Source organism: Glycine soja, chromosome 3 (assembly GCF_004193775.1).
Source record: "Glycine soja cultivar W05 chromosome 3, ASM419377v2, whole genome shotgun sequence".
Lineage (NCBI taxonomy): Eukaryota > Viridiplantae > Streptophyta > Magnoliopsida > Fabales > Fabaceae > Glycine > Glycine soja.
The window spans coordinates 34,377,313-34,405,302 of NC_041004.1; the positions used below are offsets into that span (position 1 = coordinate 34,377,313).

General features: G+C 34.0%; 1 long non-coding RNA gene across 1 annotated transcript; it reads left to right on the forward strand.

Moving 5' to 3' along the window:
• The first annotated feature begins 11,508 nt into the window (after nt 1-11,508).
• Nucleotides 11,509-15,920, forward strand: LOC114405499. Its single transcript, XR_003665248.1, has 5 exons — nt 11,509-11,720; nt 11,810-12,074; nt 12,159-13,700; nt 13,796-13,891; nt 15,234-15,920. It is a non-coding gene; the product is annotated as an uncharacterized LOC114405499 (long non-coding RNA).
• The last annotated feature ends 12,070 nt before the right edge of the window (nt 15,921-27,990 follow it).

Genomic DNA, 27,990 nt, shown 5'->3' on the forward strand with positions numbered 1-27,990 from the left:
TTTGTTTGTTTGACATTTAATAAAAAATTATTACAAACATTAATGATCGTATAAATTAAGAATGACGAAATACTATAATTAAAGAATGACCAAAGACTTGAATTAAACTCCTAAAAAAAAGATTTGAATTAAAGAAAGACCCAAAACTATAGTTACAACTAATTCGTATAGCTGTACGCGTTCTCATTATGATGTATATATATCACCTTTCTTTATTATATATGTGTTTACACCTCTGGTTGATTTTAAGAAAACAAAAAAGAACTACTTAAGGCATTGATTAGGACACTTTAAGTATGTTGGGACTCTTGTACGTGTTAATTAGAATTTTATTTTTTCTTATATGAAAAAAATTACTGATCAAGTCAAAAATCTATTTTGTTTCAGAATTAATCTTTACGTACGTCCCCAAAACACTAAGGATAAGTTGCATTTGAACTTTTTATGATTATTTTAATAATAATAATAATAAATATATATAAGAAATTTAAGATATACCATTATAATTTTTGTATTTTGAAATGACATCTTCTATTATTTTTTTTCATTAATAAAATTCTACGACTCAACAAAATATGATTTATGTAAATAAATAAATAATCTATCTATAATAATATATAAAAGGAGTCCCCTATTTTGGTGTACAGAATTTTTATGACTATTTTACCCTTTATTAATTACATATTTTTTCAATTAATTTGTTCGGTTATTAATCCTTGACTAAAATGGTGGATTAAAGTCCCTTCAGTCTTTTTCACTCTCAAACCTTCTTCTCCCACGACACTCAAAAAAAAAAAAAAAAAAAAAATCCTCCCACATTCGAGTAAAAATATAATCACACGTCCTCCCAATTTCTATTCAACCTCTCCTATTTCTCTCCCTTTTCTCCTCAGTTATCAATTCATCCATCAAATCAAACTCAAAGCCTTACCTGAATTTTTCTGCCAAACCATTTCTCTCCCTTCTCCTCAGTTACCAATTCATCCATCAAATCAAACTCAAAGCCTTACCTGAATTCTTCTGCCAAACCACAACGCCTTACATTCTTTTCAAAATGTTGTTAATGCTATCCTTTGCATCACAACAACACTCCAAACACTAAATGGATCCTATTTGACAAAGGCATTTCCTACACCATCCTCAAAATCAATGACAACGGTTCTCAAGGTCGGTTCCAAGGTTTGCATGTTCCTGAAATAATTTTGGCTTTCGGGTTTTCACTATTTTGTTCTAAACTTCTAGAGTTATGTTTGAGTCTTTACCACAATTTGGTTTTCGTGATTACACTTATTATTAGAAAGAATATTTTTAATATCATCTCTTTAACATTGATTTTTAATAAAATTGATGTTAACAAAAATACGATAACATATTTATAAATAACATGAGTTTATTATTGTTCCGTGAATGCTAATATTGATTTTTTAAAAAAATTGATGTTATTATGTGAATGTTAACATCGTTTTATGCATAAGATGTGTTTTTTCAAAAATTATATCTTCCTCCCACATGTTCAGTTTCGCGGCTATCAATCTCCTTCCCTCTCTTACGCCCTCTCACACTGACGTGACAAAACCCCCTTTCGCCCTCTCGCACTGACGAAACCCCTTTTCATTTCTCTCGCCTCCCACACGTTCATTGTGACAAACCATTTCTTGCCTCTCGCACTCAACAAACCGTTTCGTCTTCTCGCGACTTGAAGCCCTATTTAGTTTCGTGGCTTGTTTCCAAGACGACACTTTTTTCTCGGGTTAGTACCTCTATTCCTAACTGAAAATGTACTCTCTGAGCAACGCCTTTGCTTTTTCTCTGAGCTATATACTTGGGTGGTTGCATTTACATTTTAAAGTGTTTGAGGTGACACAAAGCATGGGCTGAAAGGGTTTTAAGCTAAACTAGTTGAAGGAGCTGAAGCTCATGGTTCTTTAATCTTAATCACAAATTTTGTATCTCTATCATATCATATCCATGGTTTGACGTATTAACTGACTCATATTCCTTCATCTTCCTGGATTCTCCTCCCATTATGCTAGATAAAAACTAAAATGGGTAACTATAAAGTTTTATTTTTTTTTCCAGTCTTACTCCATACAAAAGTTGTATTGATAGAATACCGCAGCAACCGCAACAAGCACGACCCAAAAGGAATGTGCAAAGACCCACGTACCTGCTGGATTACATAGAAGAAACTGCCAAAAACCGTTAATCATGCATGTTGTCTGTGCTTAGCAGTTTGTAATAGCGTTGTTAGCAAATATTAGGCTGCCACATGTCCTTTTATATGTCCTTATATAGGAGTTTCATGTTAGACATGCATGATGTGCATGCTTAACAGTTTGTAATAGTATTACTAGGAAATATTAGGCTGCCACATGTCCTTGTATAGGAGTTTCTAAAACTACCCATAACTGGCAGTATTTGTATTTAAAAAGCACATAAAACCATGAATAAAGGCAGCAGAAAAAAACTTATTTTCGTACTCTTGTAAAACTCTTGCTTTTTATTCTTGGAGATAGTCTTGGTCTCGAATTCAAGACAACACCCTCTATCATTTTGGTCTGACCTGCCCCCTTCACCATGACCGAACACCACACCCGCTCCAAGACCACCGACCGCCTTGAGGAAGCGGTGCTCCGCGTCACACAAAACCAATCCACCTTCTCCGATACCCACCACGACTTTAAACTCCGCCTCAACGCGATCCAGGAACAACTCAATGCTCTGCAACTACAGCCTCCACCTACTTCACTACCACCTCCACCACCACCAAACCTTAACCATCCACGTCCACATATCAAACTCGAAGTACCCCGTTTTGACGGACATGACGCCACGGGATGAATCTTTAAGATATCCCAGTTTTTCGACTACCACAACACACCCGACGAAGAACACATAACCATAGCTTCGTTCTACATGGACGGTCCGGCTCTGAGTTGGTTCCAATGGATGTTCAGGAACGGTCTAATCACGTCGTGGCAATCCTTCCTTCAAGCCCTCGAATCCCGCTTTGCACCATCATTCTACGACGATCCGAAAGGTGCCTTATTCAAACTTACTCAACGGAGCTCTATAAACGAGTATCTCAATGAATTTGAGCGGCTAGCAAACCGCATTGTCGGCCTACAACCATCCTTTCTCCTTAGCTGTATTATTTCAGGTCTTACACCGGAACTGAGACGCGAGGTACAAGCCTTACAACCTCTTTCACTACCTTAGGCAATTTCTCTAGCCAAATTGCAAGAAGACAAACTTGAGGACCGCCGACGTAGCTATCGTCCTCGGCTCCTTAACAACCCCCCACAACCATCCCAACCACAGCCACCACAGACAAACCCCCCACTCCCAACCCTTCTTCAATCTCCCAACCCACCACCCAAGACCCAGATCAAACGCCTCACTCCCGAGGAATTGGCTACCAAGCGCGAACGTGGCTTATGCTATAATTGCGACGACAAATGAAGCCCTTCCCATAGATGCAAAGCTCGTTTCTTTTTGCTCATTGCTGAAGATGATGTGCCTGACCTTGACCCTCCTCCCCAACCACTCGATGATCCCACCTCACCCACAGCCCCGAACACCAGCCATGTCCAAATCATTTTCAACGCCCTCGTCGACACGTCCGCACCAGAGGCTCTGCATCTCTATGGCCACATTCACCACTCTCGACTCACAATCCTCATCGATGGCGGAAGTACTCACAATTTCGTCCAGACACGTGTGGAAAAATATCTTCAGTTACCCCTAACCGCCACCCCACCATTACAGGTCACTGTTGGCAATGGTACTACCATTCCATGTAACCAACTTTGCCAGCGCACTGCCTTACAGATTCAGGGACAAACGTTTTACGTTGACCTTCATGTCCTTCCCATTAGTGGCGCCGATATTGTTCTCGGTGTAACATCCCAATTTTCGTAAACTAGATTAAAAAAAATTGTTATTTATAAATAAATAGAGTTTTAAAAAAAATGATGAGATTTTATAAATAAATAAATAAGGAGATATAATTATTAATTAAAATAATGATTTGAGAGAAAATAAAAAGGGTATTTTATTTATTTGTTTGATAGAGAATAAAATAAAGTTTATTTTTATAAAATAATAAATAATAAATAAATAAATAGAGTAAATAATAGGTCGTAAATGCCTCTAGCTATAAATAGCAACATGCTAGGTCAGTTTTCAGACTGACTCCTCAGTCTCCTCTGCCTCACAATTTCGTTTCTTCTCTCTTCTCCCAAAACCCTCTCTTTTTCCCGCAGGCCACCTAACCTGTCTCAGAAAAACGACGATCTCGGACTCGTTCACCGTTGGATCGTCGTGAAATTTGATCACTATGTTTGCAGCCCAATTCCAAGCATTCTCACCGTTGGGAATTTTGATATCATGTTTGAGCTGATAGAAATACCTTTCGCATTGTAGCTTTTTCCTTTCCCGCAGAAACCCAAAACGGTCTCAGTAAAATTACGATCCCGGTTTTGTTAACCGTTGGATTTTCATGAAATTTGGATATGTTTTTCAAAATTCAATTTCGCACACTTTTACCGTTGGGATTTGCGAGATAATATTCGTGGAGGGAGAAAAAGGAATCGCATGAAGACAGTACAAGTGGAGGCTTCAATCTCTTCTCCGTCTTTCTTACGTTTGAGAATTCTATCGGAGCAGTCGGGGGAATAACTGAAGGGATCTCAGGGAACCACTAGAGATGTTGCTATCGCTGGCTGAAGACACGTGAGTCCGCTTAGAGGTAAGGGATGAGTTATTTACACTTAGGAATTAGTGAGAACATGTGTATGGATCCTTACAGATATCAATTGGAACGAGTTTTTGGGTATTTTTGCAATTTTTATTTTATCCTTTTAATTATTACAATGAATTATATAGTTTGATGAATCAGTTGATGTCTCAATGAGAAATTGCTATGAAATTGATGTGTTCTTGTGTTGAGTGTGAACCCCTTAGAAAAATTAAGCTCTTTTTACTAACGTAAATTATATTTTAAATAATATTATTCAATGACTTATTTTATACAAATTATTATCTTGTTCTAATTTTTCTACGACGATGATCAACATGTTATGTGTATATAATTATTGTAATACTAGAATAATAAATTAAAGGCTAATCGGACTTTTCATCTTATAGCACTGCAATCATAGGGTGTTGAAGTAGTTTTCATTATTCATTTTTGCTAGGCTGTGATGGTAAAAAATGGGACTGTTTCGAATCATTTTAGGTTCTCATCATAATTAATTTTATCAGCATTATAATCTCTATATAATTTCTCTGTCCATGTCCCTTTAAACCTTGATCACATTCTATTTAATAATAGAAAGGGTCACAATTGAAGGCATTTTGAAATTTTTACTTAATAATGACCTGTGATTAACTTTATTAGTTTTAATAGAGTCAATAAAAAAAACATGAGAATTAGCTGTCGCTAATGAATTAGTTTCAGGAGTTGGTTTTAACTTTTCAACTAATGCAAAGTCAGGTTCTTAAGCATATAATGTAGATCATATTTTTTCATCTTTTAGTGTTTTCCTTTTTGTCTGGCTGCCTAATGTTCATGATGCAGCAGCCACCGGCTGAAATTGATGTGGCTGTGAAATTGTTTGATTGGACATCATTGTTATTATAAAATGAACACCCTGCTCCACGTGTAAAGTTGAGTTTTATGGTCATACGAGCCATGCAAATAGGCTGTTCATAAGTAAAACTCATTAGGAAATGAGTTGAACACTTGTCCAAAGGGAACGTCACCCTCTCTGGAGCCAAACAGATTATGCTTAGGAAATAAGTTGAACACTTCTGCAAGGAATTACCCACAGCCTAAGTGATGAATGTTAGTTAAAAAATCCATTTTGCCTAAAAGAATTATACTTTCATAGTCACAAATAATAGTTAGGAAATGAGTTGAAATTGACTGTTAAACCACTACTAGTTAGAAGCCTAAAACTTAGGCTAATTGGAATGGATCCACTTTGCTAAAAATAGAAAGCACCTAACTGTTTATCCAAAGGTATTAAAAAGGAACAGAGTTTATCTCCTTAAGAAGATATGCCAGTTAACTAGTACATAAACTTCATTCTTAATTAGGTTTAATTAGGACTTGAAGAACAAAGTTTAAACCCATGTTATCCTATTCTAAAATGAAATTTAAACAAGAAAATAGAAAAATATTAACCAGTTAATTAGGTGAAGAAACTTTGTTCAAACATTAAGAATTAAATTGTCTCAAATCAAAATCTTTTAGGCGCAACTCTTGGAAGTTTTTATGCAAGTGAAAAACAAAAATCTTCGTATTAGTGTAGGCTCCAAGATTAGAATTAGTAGTTATATTGATTGGTCCTTGACTAAATTGGATTAGTCATTACTTGTTATTAATTTAATTAGAAATAAACTACGATTCTGTTAGTGCGTGAAATAATGAACCATTATTTGGCAATTTTAAACTCTGGTAGAGGCAATCTTTCCTACGTGTTATTAGTGACTAGAGGTGCCATTGATCATATTTATTGTATTAAATTTTATGTTTTTTGTAGTACAAAAACAGATTGTGATTTCTATTGAGTCGGGTTGTTTTAGGTTTGCGAAGTTGTCAGAGATACAGAATTTTAAATGATTTGCATTAGTTTGACTTTGAACTAGTCTTTAGATATTTTAGTGATTTGATTAATCCTTATCTTATAGGAATTAGATATTGCCTTCCCTTAATGTTTGTATTTATCTAGCGTAAAATGTACGAATGTATTTTAAAATGAATAGCGTTGACAAGCTTAAAGTAATAAATCTCTACTTTTTTGTCCCACATACCATAAATGAATATTTCAAATTATAATCTTACAATAAATCTGTATTTCAAATTCTATGCGTCGATCAATTTAGTTAGAGGCTTGGTGAATGAGGGGAATAAAATAAGAAAAGCTAACATGCACCTGGCACTCGCCACTCGATTTTGAGTACCTAGTATGTAATGGAATGAAATTTCTTTTCTTTGATTTTATTCATTGCAGATTCTTGAAACATATTAAATCTATTTTGTTCTTTTTCCTTCTTTATATTATATGGTCATTTGCGGTCAATAAACTAAAGCAGAGTAATAACTCAAGACGTGCGTTATTGTTGTTTATACACACGATACTAATATTGTAATTGTAATTTGTATGCACTTTTCATTTTCCTCTTCATATCGTTATCACAAAATTTAGTTTAATCGTTGTATTGAATATTGAATTGTTTGTTTGGACAGTTTGGGAAGAGTTTTTTTTTTTTTTTTTATAGTAGGTTCATATGTATAGGTTAAGTCTCTTTTCTTAAATTTGATAAAATTTTGGTACAATACATTTCACTTTGTTCTTTGAGTGCATACTTGATTGTGATGGAATTCATGTCACTGCTTTCATGTCATGTACTTAGAGATCAATGCAAAATGCTGCTGAAATTTTGTCAAATTTAAGAAAAGAGATTTAACCTTTATATATGAATCTACTATAAAAAAAATGTTTTCCTGAATGGGATAGGGTCACACCTTTAATGAAAAAAGTGAAGTTTTCATGCATGAAATAACTTTGTGAGTATCACAAAGTTATTAATTAGATGGATCGAAATTGGATGAGTGCAAGTCGCATGAGCCCTACGTATGAGGAAGGTGTTACATTTATTGGAATTTGCCTTCGAAAGAAGTCAACTGAATGAGAATGAAAAATATTTTTGTCATTGTATAAATTGTTTGAATGTGAGACGACAAGTACTACACGACACACGAAAACATTTTTTATGTGATGATATTAAGAAGAATTATACAACATAGATATAACATGGTGAATTGACAAACATGCAGAGGGGATCCCAAATTGAACCAGTTGATCTAGAAATAGGAGATCGATTAGATGATATGATTCGTGATCTTGGACAAGAGTCTTTTCAGCAAGCACATGCCCTTATGTATGATACATTGAAAAGTGATTCAAAGAAGCCTTTGTATCCTGGGTGCAAGAAGTCATTGACACTATTGTCAGCGGTGTTAAGTCTGGTTAATGTGAAGGTCAGACATGGGTGGAGTGACAAAAGCTTCACTTCATTACTTAAGGTAGTGTAGGAAATGCTTCCATAGGAAAACACGTTGCGAAAAGGTTACTATGAGGCGAAGAAGATTCTATGTCCGATGGGTATGGAGTATCAGAAAATTTATACATGCCCTAATGATTGCATATTGTACAGACTTGAGTATGAAGAAATGCATAAATGCCCCAGGTGTGGGGTGTCATGATATAGAGTGAAGGATGATGACGAGTGTAGCAATGATGAAAGCACAAAGAAAGGTCCCCCAACGAAGATGTTATGGTATCTTCTGATCATTTCAAGGTTTAAGCGTCTGTTTGCTAATGTAGATGCCGCAAAAGACCTTACATGTCATGCAGATGGGAAAAACTTCGATGGAATGCTTCGCCATCTAGCTGATTCCTCCCAATGGAAGAATATTAATCGTTTGTATCCGGATTTCGACAAAAAGGCAAGAAATCTTCAACATGGACTTGCCACTAATGGAATGAATCCCTATGGTAGTTTCAGCACTTAGCACAGTTCGTGGCTTGTTTTGCTAGTAATTTGCAGCTTGCCTCCTTGGTTGTGCATGAAGGGAAAATACATGATGTTGTGTATGATGATATTGGGCCTAAGACAACCAGGAAATGACATTAATGTTTATCTCAATCCCTTGATTGAAGACTTGACAAAGTTGTGGGATGAGGGGGTTGTCGTGTTTGATAGGTATCGAAATAAGACATTCAAGTTGTGTGCAATGCTATTTTGTACCATTAATGATTTTCTAGCATACGAGAATTTGAGTGGATACAATGTTAAGGGCCACCATGCATGCCCTAGCTGTGAAGAAGACATAAGCTACGTACAACTGAAACATGGAAGAAAAACAGTATACACTCAACATCGACGTTTTTTAAAACCTTATCACCTTTACCGATGATTGAAAAAAGATTTTAATGGAAGTCAAGAGCATGAAAGTGTGCTGATACCATTAACTAATCAACAAGTTCTTCAGCGGGTTGAGGACATAAATACTATATTTGGAAGACCCAAACATATGGAAGAAGAGGTTGATATTAGTTGATCTTCCATACTGGTGTTATCTAGATGTTAGACATTATATCAATGTTATGCATGTGGAGAAAAATGTGTGTGATAGTGTCATCGACACGCTTCTTAACATTCAAGGCAAGACAAAGGATGGTTCGAATAGACGTCAAGATCTAACTGAGATAGGTATACGTGACTAGTTACATCCAAGGTCTTATGGTAACAAAATATACTTGCCTCCAGGATGTCATACTTTGTCAAGAAAGGAGAAGACAATTTTTGTCAATGTCAGTGTTGTGTCAAAGTGTCACAGGGATACTCTTCAAATATTAAGAGTCTTGTATAGTTGAAAGATCTAAAATTAGTTGGCTTAAAATCTCACGATTGCCACGTCTTGATGCAACAACTGCTAGTCATGGCGATTCAAGACATTTTTCCTAATAAAGTGAGGCATGCCATAACTCGCCTATGCTTTTTCTTCAATGTCATATGTAGCAAAGTTATTGACCCTTTAAAGTTAGATGACTTGGAAAATGAGGTTGCTATTATCTTGTGTCAGTTGGAGATGTATTTTCCTCCTTTATTTTTTGACATCACGATTCACTTAATTATTCATCTGGTGAGGAAAATTAAATCATGTGATCCCATTTTTTTACGGTGGATGTACCCAGTTGAGCGATACATGAAGTTCTTAAAATGATATATAAAGAATCTACATTGTCTTGAAGCATCTATTTTTGAAAGGTACATTACAAAAGAAGTTATTAAATTTTGTTCAGAGTACATTGAAAAGCCAAAATCTGTTGGGCTTCCCGAGTCTCGACATGACAAGAGAGTGAGAAATAAGGGTTTATGAGGGCTGCATGTTATAAATTTAGGTCTAAAGGAATTGCCACAAGATCATTTGTATATATTGAATAACAGTAATGAAGTTTTGTCATCCATAGTTTGTCATGAAGCCTTAGTCAAGGAAAGTAACCCAAAAATGGCCAAGAATAGTGTGTTGAAAGAGCATAACAAGACTTTCCTAAATTGGTTTAAAGATACAATCTTTGGTGATGATAATGCTTCTAAAACATTAAGGAGGTTAGTAGATGGACCTAAAAGAAATGTTAAAAGTTGGCTTGGATACGATATCAACAAGCATTTGATCTCTACCAAATCACAAGCAACAAGAGTACAATGCAAAACAATGAGGTTAGTCTTAGGGTTGAATCCCAACACTTTGCAATTGTACATGATGACAATCTTTGCCCAGCGTTTATGCCTTACTTTGGAGTCATTGAAGAAATTTAGGAGATTAATTATGTTAAATTCACTATGTGTGTTTTCAAGTGTAAGTGAGTTGATAGCAATATTGGTGTGCGAATCGATGATTTCATATTTACTTTGGTAGATCTGAAGAAGCTAGCTTATCAGAATGAGCCTTTCATCATGATAGAACAAGCTAAACAGATGTTTTATGTTCAAGATCTTTGTGATGAAAGGTGGTTAGTAGTTCTACACGGAAAAATCATTGGTCTTAATCTTGAAGATGATGATTCATCCCTTGATACTTATCTCACTTCTTTTTCCATACAAATGCCTAACATCAACAGAGAAGAAGAAGTTGATGATGTCCATGCAAATCATAATGATCATGATGAAGGAGAATTAATTAACATCATATAATGTAATCTTTTTTATAGGTTAATTACCCATTTAGTCCCTATAGTTTCCAAAATTATCTATTTTAGTCCATATAGTTAATAAGTGGATTTTTTAGTCCCTGAAATTTATATTTTAATTCCCAAAAAGTCCATACCGTTAAAATTCTTTAACTAACAGAGTTAAAAATTTTAACGGCATGAACCTTTTGGGAATTAAAATGTAAACTTCAGGGACTAAAAAATTTACTTATTAACTATAGGGACTAAAAGGGATAAGTTTGGAAACTATAGGGACTAAATGGGTAATTAAATCTCTTTTTTATATTTACTTGTTTCCATATTTACTTGTTGTTTAACAGGCACATGACTACACTACCAAGCTTTTTTCCTCCTCCTGAGTCAGCACCTTCGTCATCTACGTCGAAGAGGACTAGAAAAGCAACACGGCTCAGATCATTAGCTACCAACCCGTCGGGATGGCGAGACTAGTGGTTCATGTGGATCCTGCCATTGGGAAAGTTTATGGTCCCCACAAAAAGAAATTAAGGACGTATTTGGGGATCGTCGCTCGAGACAAGGTGAATGTTACATTTGTTAACCGAAAAGAAGTTCCTGCAGCTCAAAAGAATTTGATTTGGGAGGACATTCAGGTATTTGAATTAAATGTTGAATGTTATTGTAATTGGTTGTACTAAAAATCTTAAAATGTTGAATGTTATTGACTAACTATTAAATTTATTTTTTGTATCACAAGCTGAATTTGATATTCCAGATGCGTCCTACCAAAGGACGAAGAAGAAAATCCTTAAGACAGTAGGAGAACGAAGAAGGTAGTTTAAGTTAGATTTGACCTCCAAATAGGCTCTAGCACAAGGCAAGGAGGAGGGCGATGACATTGTCTGTGAGAAGTACGATATCAACCAAGGAAAATGGAACCAATTTTGGCAGAGTCGTAGAGACCCTTCATGGGAGGTTAGTTGACTTGCATTGTTTATGAATTTGATAGTTATGCATTATTTTCAAATGCATTTTGTTAACAAGTTCCTGTCTAATTATGACAGGATGTTAGAAGAAGGCTTAGACTATTCAGAAACTAAACACTTCCCCTCACGTGTTGTCTCGTGGGGTTATGATTTACTAGAAGAAAAGTTAATGGAGGAAAAACAAAAGAAAAAATTGGAGCAAGTAGCCTAATCTGGAAGAAAAAAAAAACAATCGTTGATCCTTCATCTCCCATTAGACAACACACGAAGTGGAAGATGACTGGCACAAAAAAAATATGATCAAATTACATTTGAGGTGGCACGCGAAATTGCAGATAGGATTGTAAGTAATTTTTTTATTTCAATGGTAAATTTTTATAATAACAACAGTAGTCCATAAACTCATGCAGTATTTTGTTGACTGCAGGATTCCTTTGCAGAGCAGTCAGCACAGGGCAACTTTGTCACCCATGGACATCAGGATGTATTGACTGCCACCATTGGGCAACCAGAGCACTCCGATCGTGTCCGTGTTGCAAGAGCCAGTGTGACAATTAGACAATACTTTGGACCAGCTTCAGCAAGCTCCCGCACGTCTATGTTGATCAACCCAGAAGAGCTACATCAATTAACAGAAAATATTATGGAGTAGCTAACACAAAAAATCAGGGATGAGTTGGAGCAATCAATCACTGAAAAAGTGACTCAACAATCGAGGTTTGTCTTTCTGTTGCCTGTGTCAGCATAAAGAGAAGTTGTGTCGATCCCTCGGGACAGGACCCAAACACAGGTGCATTAGACATGTGTGTATTGTATGTTGATGACAATCCTCCTCGCCTGGTTGCCCTTGGAAGAGTTTATGAGGGATTGACAATCGTCCACAACGTCCCTTTGGGCAATGATCAAGTGAAGGTTGGTGTTGGGGAAGTTCGAGATACTGTTGCCCGCGCCCCTGTACCTACTTAAGAGGTTCAATTAGTGGGCCAGATCCTTAAAACCTTTCATGCTTGGCTAACACTTCTTATACAACCTTTTTCAAAATATGTATTTCCTCTTGTTGTGTTTGTTATTATTAAAAAAGGATTTGTTACAAAAAAAAGTGTTGACTGTCATTGACTTATGTTTATTAACTGTGTAGGATAAACATGAACCTGAGGGACCGACGAAACCTATAGATAGGCTAAAACCTGATGACGATCCCCTATACCAGATGACATTGATGATCCCACAGCTTTTCCTTAAGCCTATGTAGGTGTCGTGGGATTCAACTATGTTTGGGGTGTATAATGATGATGTCCCCTTGTACACATAGCATGAAGATCTTTCTGAAATAACACGCGATGGTCAATGTCTCAACATCTTTGTTATGCAAATGAGGATTTTGTAAGTCACTTTATATTATAGTCCATTACATAACTGATTGCTTTAAATTGATGCATAATTTACTTTATTTAACAACAATAGGCATATGAATGATTTAAGTCTGTGATCGGGGAATGCCTTTGTGTATGGATTCCTTGAGCCATAGTCCATACAGAGATTTGGGAAATCGTAATTTAAATCTGAGGATTATATTAAGAAACGAATACAAAATTCACATAAAGATGTCTACCTAGTATCCTACTTGAATGGGTAAGTAAAAATGAACAAATCAATTTAAATAATGTATGCACTATAATAACTTAATGTTCTCCAATGTAGTGCACATTGGATACTGGTCGTTATATGTCCTAAGGACAATGTTGTCATCTGGCTTTGTTCCTTGCACAATACGCCTGACAACTACTTGAAAAAAGTTATTAATAGGTTAGTTGTATTTTGTAATACATTTACTTTATCATTAGTATTTGACATCAATATTTTGATTGTACAATATGCATGCATGTTTCTCTTAACCAATGCTTTGAAGGGATTCAACGATAATCAAGGAAGTAAATCCAAGGCTACTGCTAAATGGATTCTCATTAAAGTAAGTAATTTAAATAATGTTTGATGTATTAAAAATTACATTTATTATTGTGCACACTAATTTTTGGTTAACTTTGAATATCTTATTGAATTTAGAGTAATAAGCAAAGAGGAAACACTAAGTGCGGCTATTATGTGATGCATTGGATGTCAACAATAGTCCTGGGAGGTTTCTAGGATAATTGAGAAATGGTAATTGTTTACTTCAAAACTAATTTGGTTTATTATACTTGTTATTATACACATGGATTAAGTTATGCTTTATTATATCATGTTGTATTTTACTAATCCAAGACCATTAGAACCAGAGAGAATAAAGATAATTCACATTTAGTGGACAAGATGTTATCTCAGAGTTAAAAATGAAACACTAGGTTTTCAAGGAATTTTATAATGTTAGTTATGTTTAATTACACTCGGTTATAGATGATTTTGTGTGTTGACATTATTATATTCTTTAACTATTTCTTATAATTAATAATAATTATTCAATAAAAATATAAAAATTTATACTATGAAACTGCCTAGATTGGTTTGTTTTTTTAATTTTCAAGTTTGGGTAATATTAGAAAAATAAACATGATATTAAAAAAATGCAAAAAACATTGATTTTCCTAAAAACCAATGTTGTGCTACACCTAACAAATCGATGTTGGTTTTTGCTTATTTTACATTTTTTTGGTTTATTGCTTGTTATATGACATTGATTTTCTTAAAAGTCAATGTTGTGCAGTGTATGTTAACATTGGTTTTGCATAACTAATGTTAACATTGATACTTTTAACGTTAGTGATTTTAACATCGATTTATAACCGATGTTGAAAGTTCAAAAGAACCGATATTAAAAATATATTTTCTAGTAGTGATTATCATTCTTTTATCACTATAGATTTTATTTTCTTTTCTTTTTTAGAAAAAACCTTTCTTTTGTTTTGGCATATAAATGTTATGCAAAGTCCGACACATGATCCCATGATCAACTCTTCTCTAATTGATTATAACATCACAGACACCGAAATAGGAATGGGTGGGAACTGGATCAACATAATCAGATAGGTATTTTTAGTTTAGTTTAAACAATTTTATTTTTTTGAGAGACTAGTTTTATTGATAGTTGTTTGTTCAGTTGGATATTCACGTCATGAAGAAAACATCAGAGTTTACATCTTTGCAAAAGTAATATGGTATTACTACACCTTTTCTTCAAGTAATATTTTTTAAGTTTTTAAGAACATGCACATTGGGGATTGTTTTATTGATATATTTGTTCCTTGGTTTAAATGTTGTGTTGTTGGTTTATGTACTTTGGTTTTATTTTTTAAAGAAAAAATACTATTGTTGTGTTAATAAAAGATTGAAGTGATGCAAATGATTATATTTTTGCTTGGAATGGAAGGATTTGTGTACAATTAATCATTTATTATCCCCGATTATAGTGAACTCAATAATTATCAGTCTTCTATTCTTTTATAAAATTTCTTAATTTAAGCTTCTAGGACATTCTTTTAGTTTGCCAATTGGGTTTAATTTTCAGGTAATTGGATGAGGTACTAGAGCAACTGACAAAGGCCATGATACATGAATCAACATTCACCTACACTTTATGCCACTAGGGATACTCTTTTTCTCTCTTGCTGAGTGTATTTCTTTTCAATATTGTTTTCCTTTTTTATTGTTTGTTTTACCTTTCTGTGTCATTTCTTGAAAACCTCAAACAAAATAATTTTCTATATGAATGTATTTAGTTCTGATTTGCACAAGGCTGGTGTTTGTTGCATATTTGTTCGTTCAAAATAAATAGTTATGGAGATGGGTTTTATGCACGAAGAGCATGAGAGTACAGTCCCTATCCAAGAAACTCCAACATCTGTACAAATTTGAAGAATAGTGAAATGGCACATAGACTCTCCTTTTTTAAGGTTATCATCATTTACACATTTTCCTTCAAGTGGTTTTTTTCAATTTATTAGGAACTTACATGCTAGGGAGGACTATTTTATTGATTTGTTTGGTTACTTCTAGATTTGTTATGCAGAGGGACACACCATCCACGTATCGAAGTATTCAAAGAGAGAAATAAGTTTATCTTTACAAGGATAAACTATCCTCAAGAGATGAAAAACAAATAAAACACTAAGGGTTAACCAAGGAAACCAGGAATGAAGCAAGAATTCCTCATACATCTGCGATTAATTTTTTTTCAATCTTTAAGGACATCGTTTTTGGGGTAACCAAATTTTTTTGTATTCTATTGGTTTTGTTGTGAGGTTTAAAAGCTAACTACAATCCATTCATTCACTATTTGCAGGGGTGAAAATAAAACTACAAAAGCCTTTTATTGATCATAAATATGAAGACTTGAAAGGAAGTTTCTATATAACGCAAGGTTATGTCAAATATCCCATGATGAGATTTATTAAGGTGCCTTGCAGATTGGATATATAGACCACATTTAACAAATGAGAGAGGAAAAATCCACAAGAGCTTTAGAAGAATATATAATTGATGAGCTGCAATGATGCAACGATAAATTAAAACATTTAACCTTTAAATCAATTTATTCGTGCATATGTTTGTATATATTTAGTCTTCTTTTAATTTTGTTCCTATGACATTTATACTAATTTAATTTAATATGTTGCCTTCATTAAACTCTTAACAATGTAGCCAATATATTCGAGTCCTATAAATTGAATTTATCTTAATTATTCTAAAAGGTTGAGTTGAGTTGACAACTTCATGTTGTATCATATAAGTTTTATGCTACTTTTATGCATTCCTTTTTTTTATTACTATTTTCATGCATTCCTTGAGTATGGCTTGGTTTTCCTAATTCATGAAATTTCTATTTTTTTATACTGTAGTTTTAAGTTCATAGATATTATTTCATCACTAATAAACAATTTGACACTGAAATTCAATCTAGATAGTTTAGTTTAGTGCATATATATGTCAAGGTCATAAGGACTCTAACTCTCTACTAGCACATTACTATTTACTAACATATTGAAAGAGTGAAAGCAGCATCATGGAAGCATTTCACTTGGTTGTTTGTTCGAAATCTTCACCGTAACATTTTTTTACTTCTATGTTGCTCATGTTTTCATTGTTTTATGTTAGATGTGAAGTGTTGATAACCTTTAATTTCTTCTTTGCATTGTAATTTTTATAGTTGCATAAAATTACACTTAACATGAAAAGACTTGAACAAAAGTTTGAACTCATTATTTTTATTTATTTAATTAATGAGATTTCAAAGACTAAAAACATAATTTTTTAAAAGTTTAAGGATTGAAAATCTTAATGAAAAAAAGTTGGGGAACCTTGATCAGTCAAGCAAACTTTTAGGAACTAAAAACCATAATGGGAATAAGTTTATAAAAATTGTTATAATAAGGCTCAATTTTGTTGTAATTTAGTTCCAAACATTGTAAATAAATAAAAAGTGTTATAATTTTTTATTTTACCATATCGTGTAAGACCTAAAATTTGTATTTCCCATTAAGATTAACTAACTTTTTAGCTCCTAGACTTTTTTGAAATTTGATTTTTAGTCCTTAAACTTTTATTTTACTGGTCAAGGTCCCTCAACTTTTTTTCATTAAGGTTTTTAGTCCCTAAACTCTTAAATAAATTCTACTTTTAATCCTTGAGATCTCATTAAATAAATAAAAATAATAGATTCAAACTTTGTAATGTGAATATATATACATACATATATATATATATATATATATATATATATATATATATCAATTTTAGCAAAATAAAAACACAATAGAGAAATATATATCAAGGTCCCTCAACGTTTTAAAATTTTTAATGAACATGTCGTCATCTAACCGACAATAGGAACTTAAAACAAAATTTTTAATATATCAAGGATCTAACACAATTTTTTTATTAAGAACCTAAAATAAAATTTGATCATTAAGGGATCTAAAACATATTTTACTCTTTTTTTCCTTACTTCAAGTTTTTTTCGTATATTGAATAGATTTTTTTGACTGATGGCTCATTAATTGGATGAATAAGGCATGACAGGTTCAAGCGGTATATCAAAGGTATAAAATTATAACACTCTTTGTCTTAGACTAACATTTTTTTGGCTTTTTATTTCGTTCTGCATGGCATGTCTTATGTGAGAAACAAGGAAAGATCAAATGAAGTGTACAAGAAGCTGGAAGATGGAATTGGCTTAGCAACCAAGATAAGGTCCCTCCAGTTGAGTTTGCAAAGCTATTTTTCGTTTATTGATCATACAATGATTGTTGTTCTTGTTTCTTTTTTGAAAATCCTTCTATATTTTCTATTTATAGTGGTTTTCTATTTATATATATATATATATGATACATTTGTCCTTGCCCTTGCAATTTGTTGGGCTAACAGTTGGCCAATAATTCATATATATGGACTTTGTGGGAATTAAAATTCTTCTCTAAAAATTGATTTGTGCTTGATAATTTTTTTATCTCAAGGGTATTGGTAGAAGAGGCAATTAAGATTTCTTCCATCTACAGTTATCACTACTAAAATAAATGTTTTCTACGACAACGAATCTACGACAGTTATAGAAAAACCGTCTTAAAAAAAGACAGTGACATTTTTATAAATAAGTGTAACTTTTCAAAGACAGTTATCTCAAAAATGTCTTTGAAAATGCATTACTACATCAGTTTCGTGAAGAACCATCTTAGAAAATGCATCTGACTTATTCAAAAGGCATGCGTCTCTTTCTCACTCATGCATCATCTCTTTCTCACTCGCGCATCGTCTCTCTCACTGGGCAAAAACCCTAAGCTCCAATCCCGCGAAGGGTCAGAAGCAGAGGCTCCGCATCCAGTCCCCAACCAACCCCTTCTTCTTGGGCTCCAACTACAACCAGCTTGAACCAATCAAAACCCTACTTTCTCCTTTCTCTCTCTCTTCACTGTAAATGACCCTTCTTTGAGAAGAACGAAAACCTAATTTTGATTTGTGTCGAGGAAAGGACAAGTCTTAGAACCCTAACCACACCCCACCTGTTTCTTCCCGTGTGCGTGAAAGCAAAGCAACACGACACGATGATGTTTTACTTCAAAGCGCGCCCCGAAGCCAACAATTTCACCATCTTCATAGGCCTTGACAAGTACGAGAACAAGGAACTCATCAAATACGGTTTTCCCGAAGACATCTGGTAACCCTAATTTTCTCATCTCCAATTTTATTTTATTTATTCTTCATTTTTGCAAATTCTCTGCTCCTGACACAGATTATTCACAAGACATAGGGAACATCTTGTTTTAAGACATCAAATTTCCGTTAATTTTATGCCGGCATCAGACCTTGTCGTCGTTTGGGTCTCTGAAATCCACCATTTTCAAAAAAAAAAAATAGTGAGAACTGAGTTTCTCTCTCTCTCTCTCTTCCTTGGTATTTTTCTTCATTTCGATTGGATTTCTATAACCCTAAAATTAACCTAATTGCAATCGCAGGCAGTATCAATCACATGTTCAAGGCCTTGATGTTATTATCTCATTGTAGTTTACTGATGTTTTTTTCAGTTGAAAATGCTCATAGATATCCAAGGCCTCAATCACAAGCAGTATCTGCCTATTAAGATAGATGAAGTGTAGCAGATGAAGATACACTAAAAGAAAGATACATGTAAGCTTTTTATGTTCCCTTATGTAAGCTAAAACTGGTGAGAGTTTATTTCCTTTTCTTATATTCCTGGAGCTTGTTGCCTTGCCATAATGAAATAAGCCTTTTCCTAGCAATAGCAAATGAGCTTCTATCATTTGCTAGATGTTTAACTCTATTGAAAGTATTGTGAACATGAGTAAATTTTTTACCCTACTTAAGATATTTTTTAAGCTTCTATTGTGAATATGAATTTCTTTATTATTATTGGGAAAAAAGTTTTGCCTTCCTGCCTAATCATCTCATTTCTCAATTTGTGTATTTCTGTGTCAGAATTTTAATGTTGTTAATCCAAATATTACAAGATTCATCCAGTCATATGAAGATGATATGAATCCATCGTGGGAACAAAGGTTGGTGAAGCGTTATTATGACAAGCTTTTTAACTAGTCTCCTTTGCAAACATCTTCAATTTTTATTCTAATATTATTTTTACTATAGGAGTGATAATTTTTATTTATTTATTTAAGTAATGTAATATTGGCATTTGATTAAATTAGTTGGTAAGGGAATGTGAACAATCCACATGTATGAGATTTAGAGATGTCTATATATTAGATTTTGCATCCCATTTACCCAATTTGGTCCCTCTTCCATAAAGCATTTTTTTATCTAAATTATATACGAAGTTATTATTGGCATTGCTTCTGTTCATGCCTATATAAGAATGACATTTGTGGGGTGAAGTCAAACTAACCTACTTGCAAATTTGTCTTGTATAATCTCAATATTTTTTTTTCATTCTTTTTGGGTAAATTTGCTTTATTTTGATTATTTCTCCTAAGAGTTGAACTAAACCTATAATCTCTTTGCTGATGGCAACTAAGACTAAGTAGATATTATCATTATTATTAATTTCAAATATGACATGTACTTCGAGAACTATAATGCATTGTCCTATGGAATGTGAACTTGTTGGGGCCATTCTATAGAAAATTATGTTCATTAAAATTGATGTCATCGTAGCCTACGTAGTTATGTGTGTTTCTGCCAAATAAAATTTTAGAGGATTAGCTTGGGATGAGATAGGGAAGAACTTCAATTACCAGAGTCCATAAAATGTATTTTAGTGTATCATTTTTATGCTTTGAATTTTCAGAAACATGGCATCCACCATGGACTACTAATGTTCATTACCACTCACATTTCATGGGTTATAAATCTGGCTTTCCAGTTTCTTAGTATATGCAAAACCTTGTTCGAAAATAGGATTTAAGCTACACTGTACTGGAGTAGGTCATAAACTTATTGGTGTTAATTTTAAACTGTCAAAGTTTCATCTTAATGTAAGATTACTTTAAGTGATGTACAGAAGCTCGAGCCTTGGAAAATTGTTACATAAGACCTGAGTTGGAAACTACACAACAAAATAAACATAATTTGAAATTGTTACGTAAGACTTGACTAAGATGCTCTGTGAGTCTATGTGTATCTTAATGCTATTGCATTTAGTTTTTACTATTTAGATGTTGTTAAACTACTACATTTTTGGATTGGATCAAAATTTTGTGTCATAAACTTAAAGTAGTAGTCCTTCAATGTTGGTTAGCAGTCCTATTAGGAGTTTTACGGCAAATGAATGAGCTATTCTTTGATGATTATATTTTTGCCTGTAATTTCCCTTTACTGTTGTTGCTTCTAAAATTCTAACTGCATTTTTTATTATTTTCTTTCTATTTTTCCCCGTCTTTGTAAATTATGCCATTTGTTTATAATTTTTTACTTTAGCTATTACCTCATACATATTAGTGCTTATTTATTTCAAACCTCACACATTCTTTTATTTGATACATAGTTTTAAATATTCTTTTTTCTTTTCTTTAATTTATTAGCTATATATCATTGAGTTAACATAGTAAACCTTTAAATACCATTACATTTTCCTTTAATATGTTATGGGACAATGATTTCTTTGGTTTTTTTTTTCATTTTACAGCTCATTGTTTCATTGGCTGATTTATATATGATTGCGGTGCCATGGTTAGGTTGCACACAAACTATGATTCTAGACTTTCAAATTACACTGCATGAATCAAATAGGCGATGAACTATGCATTCATTGCTAGAGCCATATAGGCATAAGGGGAGTCATGGCTTGTTAGGACTTATTTTTATGCTATTTTATTGATTCATTATTGTTGTACCAGTTTGTTAGTCTGTTAAGTTTTATTAGTCTTTAATTAGTCAATTAGGATTTTGACTAGTCTATTATTAGCTAGTTCATTATATTTTGTTATTCTTGTTGTTATTCTTGAGTTGGTTCAAAGAACTCCTATATAAGCTGTAATTGTCTCATCGATTAATAGTAGAAAAGGGTTTTTATTCAGAAATCCCAATATGGTATCAGAGCGGGTTAAGACCCGCTTGGCTTCCGCTCTTTGATTTCTTGGCTTCTGTTCTCTGATTTCGTAAAAGCAATAGAATTGTTTCTTTTCCTCGTTCGTGATACCATCTTCACACCAAATTTAACCCATTTCTTATTCAAGATTCTTGTCATGGAGGAAGAAACACATACAAAGACCACTTCTCAGGGAGATGAATCTCAAAATATATAGAGTCCCTACTACCTCCATCCTGGAGAAAGTCCAGGAATGGTCCTTGTTTCTCCTCCTCTAAATGCCAACAATTATCACACATGGAGCAGAGGTATGATTAGAGCTTTATGGTCGAAAAACAAACTAGAATTCGTTGACGGTACACTACCAATGCCAAAAAAGGAAGATGCAAATTATAAAGCATGGCTGAGATGCAACATTATGGTAGTCTCCTGGATCACTCGATCCCTTTCCCCTCATATTGCACAAAGTACAATTTATATAGATAATTCCAAGAAGCTATGGAATGAGCTCAAAGAAAGATTTACAAAAAGGAATTATTTCAGAATTTCTGATTTGCTTCAAGAAATACACTCCGTCAAGTAGGCAGAGAGAAGTGTCACTAATTTCTTTACAGAATTAAAGATTTTGTGGGATGAGTTGGATATGCTAAGTCCTACTCCGGATTGTTCATGTACAATCAAATGTACCTATGATTTGATTAAATCAATCCAAAAGAAACAGGAAATTGAACAAGTGATATGTTTCTTGAAAGGTTTAGGAGAAGTTTATGGTACTGCGAAATCAAATATTTTGATGATGGATCCTCTCCCTTCCATCAACAAGGCTTATGCCTTGGTCTTGCAACAAGAAGGACAACTGCAAGGAAATGGAACTAGTGACTCAAAGGTTTTTTTTACCTCTTCAAATCAGCAGAATAATCAAGGGAATTGGAGGCCACAAGGGAGAAGAGGTAGCAACTTTGGTAGAGGAAGAGGTAATGGAATCTTGGGCAGAGGTGATGAAAATGCTGGAAGAGAAAGAGGACACAACTATACAAGCAAACAATGCACATATTGCAATAAATTTGGCCACACAGTTGACCAATGCTACTCAAAGCATGGTTTTCCTCTAGGTTTCAAACCAAGAAATAACTCCATAATTAACAATTTTGTGGCACCCGAGGGAGAACAAAGTCAATTTGAAATTGATAATTCTCTTCAAGGTTCACAAGGTGGAACCGTCACCTCTTCGGGAGTTCAGTTCAAACCTGAACAACTACAACAACTGCTCGCTATGTTGCAGCAGTCCTACACTAAATCAAGTCACTCAGTAAGTCAGATCAGTTCAGGGAATGTTGATGAATCTTCCTCACAACAACAAAATCGCCTTTCAGGTAAATTTCTTTCAAAGTTTGATATACGTGTCAATCTTCCAAATGGAATTACTTCACTACAAAATATTCTAGTTGTGTACAACTTTCTGAAAACCTGTGGCTGTATAATGTTTTATATATTCCTGACTTTACTTTCAACATAGTCTTTAAACTCCAACTTGTTTGTACTTTGAATTGCAAGCTCACTTTTTATCAATCTTATTGTGATATACATGACATGCCTTTATTGAAGATGATTGGGCATGCTAAATTGAATAAAGGATTGTATTACTTAAGAGCACGAGAGATTCCTGCTATTTCTTGTTGCCTCAATACTAAAATTGATTCTGTATATACAAATAGCTTAAATTCTGTGAGTGATATTTGGCACTTACGATTAGGCCATCTAACTTTCCTTATGTCAAAATAAATAAAAATAGTGTTTGTGATACATGTCATTTAGCAAAACAAAGCAAGCTTCCTTTTTCTTCTAGTGTTACTATACACAAGCCTTTTGAATTAGTTCACATGGATATTTGGGGACCCCTTGCTACCCCCTCTTTGCATGGACATAAATATTTTCTTACTATGGTAGATGATTTTACAAGGCACACTTGGTTGTTCCTCATGAAATTAAAATCTGAAACTAGAAACCTCATTGAAAACTTTATCATCTTTGTTCATAATCAATTTAATGCTATTGTTAAGACTATTAGATCAGACAATGGTGCTGAATTTGTCTATCCTGAACTCTATAACAAATATGGTATTTTACATCATACTTCATGTGTTGCCACACCACAAAAAAATTTAGTTGTGGAGAGAAAGCATCTTCATATTTTAAATGTAACTTGAAGTCTTCTTTTTGAATCACATTTGCCCAAAATATTTTGGTCCTATACTGTTACACACGTTGTTCACTTAATAAATTGATTACCTTCACATGTTCTTAAACAAAGGTCTCATTTTGAAATTTTATATGAGAAGCCACTTACACTTCTTGGTTTAAAAGTTTTTGGGTCTTTATGATGTGCATCAACTTTAGAGCAGAATAGATCCAAACTTGATCCGAGAGCTAAAAAGTGTATATTTCTTGGTTTCAAGTTTGGAACCAAAGGGTACATAGTTTTTTATTTGCATACTAGAGAAATATCAATTTCCAGGAATGTTATGTTTTATGAACATGTTTTCCCTTATTCTATAAATGCTGCCACTCATCCCACATCTGTTTCTACTTCCCCAATTGCTTCAGATTTCTTTAACTTTCTTCTTGACCCACTCCCTTCACATTCCTAACCTAGGCCTGAATCTCTTAATCCCATCAATAATTCTAATAACCTCGCACATATTCCCGTTTTATCTGCATCTCAACCTGTTTCACCCGAAGTTGTTCTTGCCACTAGAAGATTTGAAAGACTTTCATTGTCAACTCACTCAATCAACAGGTAATGGTGAATCCTCACCACCAGGTCATACTCTATATCCTTTGTCTTCAGTTCTGTCTTATCATTCTATTTCCCCTTCACACCTTAAATATACTCGTCATCTCCACCACAAATGAACCAAAGACATATAACCAAGCCATTAAGTCTAAGGAATGGATACAAGCTATGGAAAGTGAATTACATGAACTTGAGGCAAATAATACTTGGTATCTCACTGAGTTGTCGAGAGGCAAAGTCCCTATTGGTTGTAGATGGGTCTATAAGATCAAACATCATGATGATGGTTCAATTGAGAGACATAAAGCTCAATTGGTCGCCAAGGGTTACACTCAACAAGAATGAGTAGATTTTTTGGATACTTTCAGCCCTGTGGCCAAGTTAACTATAGTTCGGCTATTGCTTGCTCTTGCAGGTGTTAAAAATTGGGATTTACAGCAATTGGATGTTGATAATGCCTTCTTACATGGCGATCTTCATAAAGAGTTATATATGGAGTTACCATCGGGTCTTGTTCCAGCTGCCCCAAATCAAGTGTGTCGTTTCACCAAGTCTCTCTATGGTCTTAAGCAAGCCAGCCATTAATGGTTTGCCAAGCTGTCCAACTTCCTAGTTTCAATTGGTTTCTCTCTTTCCCCCTTTGATCACTCTTTCTTCACCAAGCAACATGGTTCCTCTTTCACAACCCTTCTTGTGTATGTTGATGATGTCATTCTCATTGGAAATTCACCTTCTGAGATAACCTCTGTCAAACAGCTTCTACATCATAAGTTTTGCATCAAAGATCTTGGCAAACTCAAGCATTTCTTGGGTCCTGAAGTATCTCGGACCAGTAAAGGCATTCATATATGCCAACAAAAATATGCACTTGATATTCTTTTTGAATCAGGAATGCTTGCTTCTAAACCATGCTCTACTCCTATGATCAAAGGGAAAAAATTGCTATATGATGATACTGCTCCTCCCTATGACCAAACTGCCTAAAAAAGACTTATTGGACGTTTATTGTATTTGACCATGACCAGACCCGATATTTTGTTTGTTGTTCCACATCTTAGCCAGTTCATGCAGTCGCCTAGGCAACCTCATTTTGATGTCGCTGCTCGTGTCCTTCGATATATTAAAGGTTGTCTTGCTCAAGGTCTTTTCTTCCCAGCAGATTTTGACTTACAATTGAAGGCTTTTAGTGACTCGGATTGGGCAACTTGCCCTACCACTCGTCGGTTTATTATTGGACACTGCATTTTTCTTGGATCATCCTTAATCTCTTGGAGATAAAAAAAAAACAGACTACAGTTTCTCGTTCCTCTTCTGAAGCTGAATATTGTGCCTTGGCCTCCACCACTTGTGAGCTTCAATGGCTAACTTCATTGCTACAAAGTCTTTATGTTCCCCATATCACTCCTACTCTTCTCTATTGTGATAGCCAGTCCGTAAGGCATATTGCTTCTAATCCTAGTTTTCATGAGCGCACCAAGCACATCGATATTGACTGCCACATTGTCCGCGAGAAGCTGTAAGTCAAATTATTCCATCTTCTGCCTGTGTCTTCTTCCCATCAAATTGTTGACTTCTTCACTAAGCCTTTGGAAACAACCACTTTTTAGAACTTGATGTCCAAGCTGGGAGTGTTATCCATCCACTCTCCAGCTTGAGGGGGGGTGTTAGGACATATTTTTATGCTATTATATTGATTCATTATTGTTGTACCAGTTTGTTAGTCTATTAAGTTTTATTAGTCTTTAATTAGTCAATTAGGATTTTGACTAGTATGTTATTAGCTAATTCATTATTTTGTTATTCTTGTTGTTATTCTTGAGTTGGTTCACAGAACTCCTATATAAGCTGTAATTGTCTCATCGATTAATAGTAGAAAAGGGTCTTTATTCAGAAATCCCAATATGGCTCCTACAAAGTTTTTCAAAATTATAAACATATACGTTTATAATAATATATTTCCAGATACTTTTGTGCCTTTGGACACTGCCACATGTGATGACACCTAGAGGCCAGAGTTGTGTATATACCATTTTTTTCTCCTCTTTCATATGTTGTTTCTATGTTTGTTTGCTCCTTTTCTAGTTCATTTTAGACAAATTAGTCTTGTAATAAGTATGTGTTTTCATTTGTAATTCTGAAACACTACTTCCCCTAATGCAATTGGCTCCCTTAAAAACTCAGCATTCTCAATTTTGTGAATAAAAAGCAAGAGTTGTCACTAAGAGTTAGTAATTCCACTTCTCTACATGTCTTAATAGAAAATCAATATCTTTTTATGTGTTTCTAAAACACATATATATGTTCTGGAACATATGATATCTAAGCAATTCTACCATGAGCATGTATAATGCTTAATTTATATATTTACGAGTACAATCAATAAGTAAGAACTCTCACTTTTAAGTTGTAATGTTCATTTATCTTTCTTTAGTTGTTGACTTGTCATTTTTAACTAATTGAATTCTTCCTCATAATGTTTTAAATTTAATGTGACTTATAGATTCTCCAAGCTGACTTCATCTATCCCTCACACTGGCTTCTTATGAATCCATGATCATGGTTATAATAGGACCTTGAAACCAAAAGGCCTCGTGTGAAGCTCTATGTTGATAAAGAGATAAGAAGGAAAAAGGGAGATGCTTTGGTTACATATGTTAAGGTAATTGTTTCCCTTATTGTCCTGCCTGTGACATATAGTTGTGGATGTAATAGGGTTTCAATTATGTTTTCATTTGCTAGGAATCTTCTGTGGCCTTAGCAATTCAAATATTGGATGGAACACCTCTTCACCCTGGTGGCAAGATTCCTATGTCTGTCAACCAAGCTAAATATGAGTAGAAAGGTAACTGTTATTGGATTCTAAATATTTCCTATGACAACTTTTGGAAAACCATGTATTAAATTAATAATTTAGTATTTATTATGCATGTTTTTGCTTGATGGAGCTTTCTTTAATATGCAGGAGACAAGTTTGTATCCAAGCATGTAGACAATAAAAAGGAAAAGAAATTGAAAAAGGTGGAAGAAAAAAATGCTTGGATGGGGTATGTTTGGTCTCCCTAAATTTTCAAGTTGATGTTTTTTGGAATATGATCCCCTATTCAATCTTTGATTTAGCCTAATTTCCCCCTTTTCATTTTTTTTGAATTAAAATGCAATATTGATTTACCTTCTGGAAATATTTTTACAAGAAATTTCTAGATGGTGTAAGTGGGTCAAGTCTTTACTTGTGTCAATAGATTCTTTGTTGTGTACTGAGAAAGGTTATCAGATTGAGATTCAAACTGTGAATTGTTATGGGCTGCTTCTTGGCTATATAAGGTTATAATTCTACTCTGTTTCTGTTTCTTTTCTCCAGGAATTCTATGGTGGGAAAAAAGACTTGGCCAAGTTTATGAGTGGTGTTGAATCATTTATATGTTTAGTGATGCCAACAAGTAGCTCTCTATAGATTAAAACAACTCCTGGTATATATGT